This window comes from Callithrix jacchus, chromosome 1 (genome assembly GCF_049354715.1).
Source record: "Callithrix jacchus isolate 240 chromosome 1, calJac240_pri, whole genome shotgun sequence".
NCBI lineage: Eukaryota > Metazoa > Chordata > Mammalia > Primates > Cebidae > Callithrix > Callithrix jacchus.
This window is the reverse complement of record NC_133502.1, coordinates 25,457,289-25,463,624: the sequence shown is the minus strand read 5'-3', so window position 1 is coordinate 25,463,624 and position 6,336 is coordinate 25,457,289. Positions and strand designations below refer to the sequence as shown.

At 48.8% G+C, this 6,336-nt stretch overlaps 1 long non-coding RNA gene across 1 annotated transcript; it reads right to left on the bottom strand.

The window, feature by feature from the left end:
- Window positions 1–1,560: 1,560 nt before the first annotated feature.
- On the bottom strand, window positions 1,561–5,252 carry LOC144578956 (uncharacterized). The gene is made up of 2 exons (XR_013525590.1): window positions 5,188–5,252; window positions 1,561–4,731 (listed from the first exon to the last, which is right to left on the bottom strand). It is a non-coding gene; the product is annotated as an uncharacterized LOC144578956 (long non-coding RNA).
- Window positions 5,253–6,336: the final 1,084 nt, after the last annotated feature.

The window sequence follows — 6,336 nt, the reverse complement described above, 5'->3', positions numbered from 1 at the left end:
TCCTGAGTAGCTGGGATTACAGGACGTGCCACCATGCCCAGCTAATTTTTTGTATTTTTATTAGAGACGGGGTTTCACCATGTTGACCAGGATGGTCTCGATCTCTTGACCTCGTGATCCACCTGCCTTGGCCTCCCAAAGTGCTGGGATTACAGGCGTGAGCCACCGTGCCCAGCCACCTATAAAAGCTTTTACGATGATTTGAGAGCAAAATGTCCTGTCTATGAATGATGTATGCTAGGATTCCCTCAGAGCAACGAAATGACAGAGAAGAGTGAGTTCCCTTGGTGCCGGGGAAGCCAGGAATGGATTTATCGGGGACGGGAAATTTGAGCTGGTCCTTGAAGAAGGGTAAAGTTAGATGACAGAAGAGGGGAGCACAGCAGGCTGCAAGAGCATCAAACAAACTTGAATTTAGGGAATCGGAGGTAGCAGCAACGGTGGCAGAGGAGAGCACATTGCCTGTGAGGCTAGCTAGGTTTGGGATTAGGAGTTGTCCTGGCCCCCAAGCATCCAGCATGGCGTGTCCATAAGCATCTCATGCACTGCACGCTTGTGACCATGTGGACGCCCTCCAGGGCCCTTTGCACAGACCCGTGTGAACCTCCTTGTGAAGCAGCCCAGGTTTTGTTAGGTTACCTATTTGGTTCTCTCGCTATTGTCTTAGAGGGGTCTCCCCCAGAAACAGATATGAGACAAGGATTTATATGACAGTAGTTTATCTGGAAGGTCAGGGGACATGGCGAGATATGGAGGCAGTTAGTGAAGAATGACTTATCTCAGGATAAAACAGCCGCAGGGAGTGTCTTGCCACACCAGGGCCACCATGCATGAAGCCATTGAGTCTCACAGGGAGACACTGTCCACACAGGAGAGGCCCAGGGTGATTACAGCCCAGTTCCAACTCACGGCCCACTCCGGTGTCCCAGGAGCTCCCTGGCTGTAGCCAAGGCCCCCAGGAAACCGGGAGTCAGGCTGCGGGCACTCAGCAAGGCCAGCAAAGTGAGGGTGTGGGTGTGAACAGGGAGGGGACACCTTCCATTCTTCTTTGTAGTAGCCATAAAACCTAGCACGGTGCTGGCCCAGGAGAATTCGAGGAGAGGCAGGTAAGTAAGTGCTGAGTCATTGGCAGCAGAATGCTGTCTCCCCCTGGAAACAAAACAAACTGAAGTGGCCCCTTCTAGAGAGCCTCTTTTTTTGGTTTTTCTATTTCTCCTGACTGTGGATTCCTGAGCCCTCTGATCAATGCCACCTGACACCACAGACTACTGAGTCCCTAGGTCAACATATGGGGTGGCCTCTACCCTGGGGGGCTGCCAGTATCTCCGCCCACCCTCAGCTCACCCTGAGCCTGCTCCCTGGGAGAGCCTGAGTCCAGGTGAGAGCAGAGGTTGGAGGGAGAAGCCTGAGGGTGGCCCCAGCTCAGGAATTTCCAACACTCCCGACAAAGACAATAGTGAGAAACAAACACGAAAATGTACTAGGAAAGTATGATCAGAAAAGCATTTGGGTACATTAGTTGAAAAATTGAGTCTTTGAATAACTATTTCTTGGAAACCCTTTGGACGAAATATAAATAATTTATTAGTTCCAGGTAAAGTTGTCTTTGGCAGGCTACCTGCTCTTTCTCCACTGTTAAGAAATTCAAAGTTTTTTTGACATGCCATGAGAAATGAAGAATACATCAAAACAGAGGCTTGTTTCTATGATTTCCGTGTCTCTTTTTTAAAGGATGTGGATGATTCAATGGGCAGATTCTGTTAAAATTGATTGTGAGCCCGAAGACACTGCAGGATGAGGTTTTCTTTCCAGCCTTCTCACCTTTCGTCGTCTGGAAATTAACCACGGCAGGGTTGTTGTACCAGAAACGTTAGCAGAGTCTTTATGCGATTATATGAGAGAACAAACATGGTTACCTTTTTCCATAAGCCTTTAAAAAAATAACCTCCCCTCTTGACCCAGCAAAATGCACCTCCATAACTTCAAACCTCTTCTTTGTTCGTGCCCACCTGGAGAGAGTGGTATGTGCCAGGTCTAGAAAGGAATGTCAGCTTGCCGGGCAATTCACAAGATGTTCATTCACATCTGAGAAGCCTGTGTAAGTTGGTTGGATTTTTCAGTTTAGCAAAGGTGTTTACGTAGAACCAGTCAGGAGACTAAAGGAAGATGAAGGGTTTAAGGGATTCACTGCAGTCCGCTCCGGTTATAGTCTAGACAGATATACATAGTAGGGATACGTCGATGCTCACCTGTGTGGACTTTTAATTTACTTGTGCATCTCAGAAACTACTTTACATTGCTGACTTCAGAATAAACGTTAAAAGAAAATATAAAACTGTGTATGATGTCCCATATTTTGCCACTTTTGAGTATGACTGCAAAGTTTTTAACATGTATCCTATCAAGATACCCTTTATGCTCTATGATGCTGACCAGCAGAGATACCTGAGAGGCTGCTTTACTCTTTTTTTCTTCCTATAGTGAGGTCCTGGTAAAAGAAAGAACATAGATGTCCATCTTCTTACTCATGTATTAAGCAGAGATTGCATAGATTATCGTGGTACAATTCTCCATTATTTGCAAGAAGATAACATGGGCTCAAATACCTGTGAATAAGAGCAACAAATTATTTTCCAAGTGCCACTCTCTCTCTCAATGCCCTCTTTTATGTATATATGTGCATGAGTGTGTATACGCACACATTTATATATGTTTGTGATATATATCAGCAGCTGAGTTGATTATTCATTTAACCAAAATGTATTGAGCACTCAGGGTACTCAGAATTCAGGCCAAATGAACATGGTTTGTACTCTTAGGGGCTTAAGGTGTATTAGAGGAGACAGCAGATTGTTTGCAAAGCCTCTTTCCTGGAATCCCCTCCTCCATTTTCACCTGGTTAAGTCCTTCTTAACTTATAGGTCTCAGTTTAGACATTGTTTCTTTCTTGTATTTAATTCTATTGTGGTTAGTACACTTAAATGAGACCCACGTCTTAACCAATGTTTAAGTGTCGATATGTTATTGCCCACTGCAGGTGCAATGGTGGACAGCCACTGTCTGAAACTTACTTATTTCGCTTGACTGAAACTTTATGCTGCCGATGAGTCACTCCTAGAACCTTTTCTCTTAGAAGCCTTTCCTGACTTCCCAAAGTTTGCTATGTGCCCCCCGCCCCCCATGTAGTGGGACACAGTTGACTTCTACCATGCTTTCTTGTCTTGCCCCTTACTCATCTGCATTCCTGTACTACTTATGTCACAGATGAGGATGCTGTTCTGAGTCTAACCTGTGACTGGCCATATAGTAGAAAATCCACAAATATTCCATGAAGAATAAATGAGATCAGCAAGTGCAGGTCATGGTGACAAGATATCGCCAGGGTGTGCCTGCGATGGAGACATCCAAGTCCAGAGCTTTGCAGGGAGTTTTGGAGGATAGGTAAGAGTTTGTCAAAGAACAGAGAACAGCCTTCCAAGTGGAAAACCAATAGCAATCTTGGAGTTGCCAAGATGTGGAGTGTCACCAGGACTCACAGCAGTCCTCCACAGCCTCCCTGGGAGACATGGAAGGTGGGTCTAGGAAGGCCAAATTACACAGGGCATGGCAGAAATACCTGAGTGGGTGCTGAAGAACGGTTACCAGTTCTAAGGTGGCGGCTACTGAGGTGGGAGACTGGGCAAGTCACTTAGTCGGAAGGTTCTTCAGCGAGCATTACGGACAAGCTCCATGAAACGTGTCCTGGAGGAACCTCCTAAAAACGTGCTTGCCAGGCCCCAGCCCAGAGGCTGTGACTCAGGAGGCTGGCTATGGGCCCCGTCTGAGGCAGCCATGGCACTTGGGTGGCTCATAAGTGAGGCACCTTTACAGGCGGTGGAGATGGCCAGCCGTGGGTCAGAGGGTGCAGACTGGGCTACCTAGAACCACCCTGCGAGGCACCTCAGGGCCAGGTTTGGGGAAAACCAATAAGCATTCTGGGGCTGCTTCCTCGTGTTCACAAATTCCTTTCTTAGCAACGTCACCGAACTGTCCTGAGTGAACAGATGAAAAGATGGGTGAGTGACTCCGAGAGACGCCCCGCACCTTCTTAACCTCAGAAGGCTGCGGCGGTCTCCTCATCTAAGGCGGCAATCGTGGTGCCAACTGGCTAGATTCACTGCTATGTGAGAGCCTTTTTAAGATACATGATAATAAAAATCTCATTGTCACTCTACTTTCTGAGAAAACCCCAGTCTGGGGTAGCTACATGGGAAACACAGCAATAGGTTTCCAGTAACACGGTGTCCCCATTTGTCCTGGAGGTTCAGGGCAGGAAGCACTCAGGCACCCAGCTGGCCCAGCGGCCTCTCTGATAAGGAGTGGGAGAAAATGCCAGCCACGCATTTCATGACTCTCCCTCTGCTGTCAAAGAACAGAGAACAGCCTTCCAAGTGGAAAACCAATAGCAATCTTGGAGTTGCCAAGATGTGGAGTGTCACCAGGACTCACAGCAGTCCTCCACAGCCTCCCTGGGAGACATGGAAGGTGGGTCTAGGAAGGCCAAATTACACAGGGCATGGCAGAAATACCTGAACTGTCCTGAGTGAACAGATGAAAAGATGGGTGAGTGACTCCGAGAGACGCCTGGCACCTTCTTAACCTCAGAAGGCTGCGGCGGTCTCCTCATCTAAGGCGGCAATCGTGGTTGTGGAATGACTGGCAGACCCGTCGGGGATGCAATGACTGACAGTCCTGTCGGGGACGGAATGAGCAGGTCCGTCTTCCCGGGAAGCTCCCTGGGGGGCTGCCTTCCCACTCAGCTCCTCCCCTTGCTTCGGGATGCTGGTCAGATTCCTTCTCGATTCCCAGTCGGATTCTCATCTGGCTTGTGCCCGGAGGAATTTTCCTGAGTTTCTAATGCATTATTTAGGAGCGACGCCTCACCCGGCGGCCTTGCTAGCGCAGGGAGGGTCTCCTGGGCATTCATTGCAGAGGGAATGGCGCTGCCCCCTGGAGGCCGGAGCCACGTGCCCCGAGGGGCTGCAGCGCGTCCTCCCGGCCAGCGGCGAGCGCTGTGCGATCGGGAGCCCGGCCGGCCCCTCTGTCTCTCGTGGGAGCCCTCGGTCTTGACTCACTGCCTGGTAACGTGCTGGTGCCGCCAACCCCGGAAACCACCTTCTCTTCTCTGCATGTCACGTGTGCACTCACCCAGAAAGACTACACCGCCGCTCCGAGTGGCCCTCTTCCCTCTCCTCCGCGTCGCAGCTGCACCCAGTAGTCTGCACGCAGCAGATGGTTTATGTGCAGCGAATGCTTGGTTATTTTTCAAGTGACTGTGTTTTTTTCAGAAACGTGGCCTTTTTCTTTCCCTGGAAGGGAGGCTTCAGCGTGTGCTTCTGGGAACCAGCAGAGGGAGGGTCATGAAACGCGTGGCTGGCATTTTCTCCCACTCCTTATCAGAGAGGCCGCTGGGCCAGCTGGGTGCCTGAGTGCTTCCTGCCCTGAACCTCCAGGACAAATGGGGACACCGTGTTACTGGAAACCTATTGCTGTGTTTCCCATGTAGCTACCCCAGACTGGGGTTTTCTCAGAAAGTAGAGTGACAATGAGATTTTTATTATCATGTATCTTAAAAAGGCTCTCACATAGCAGTGAATCTAGCCAGTTGGCAGGAATGTGCATGAAAGCCATGATATTGTTTCTCAAGACTTGACCTTTGGTGACTCAGGATTTTTCATCCCTTGTTGCAATGTCGTTGTTTTTAATGTTTCAAGGCAATCTGAGATGACATTGAAGTCTGGTGACCATAGGTCAGGGCTTTCTCAGAATGTTTTAAACCTTATGATCTTGCAGAGGCAATAACAACAAAAATTATTCTAATAAATAAAGCTGGATATGTCAAGTGCATTCTATGAGCCAGGTGTGGTGCTTAGCACGTATTTAAATCTGATGGGCACCCAGGGAGGCAGGTGTGTCCCTAACCTTACCTGTTTAGTGGAGGAGTAACTACAGTTGCCTTAGTAAATCCAAAGAATGTTCTGAGGATCGAAACACCTGAGAGGACTTTGCTCTCTCCAAAGCACCATACAGATGGCAGTGATTGATCTGCATCCTATCTGAGCATGTTCCTGACTCACTGGTCTCAGCACAAGCACCTCATGATGTTCGGCTAAGAGTGGGATAAAGGTGACTGCTCTGCTTAGCACTTCTCCTGGGTGAGAGGCCAGGCAGGAGGGGGCAAGTGCCACCCCCTTGACTACTGCACAAAGGGGACAACAGAGGGCAACACTTTAGTTCCTATCACCCCAAGTCCCTGCAGACACAAATCAGAAATTGTCATTGCCCGTTACTATTTCA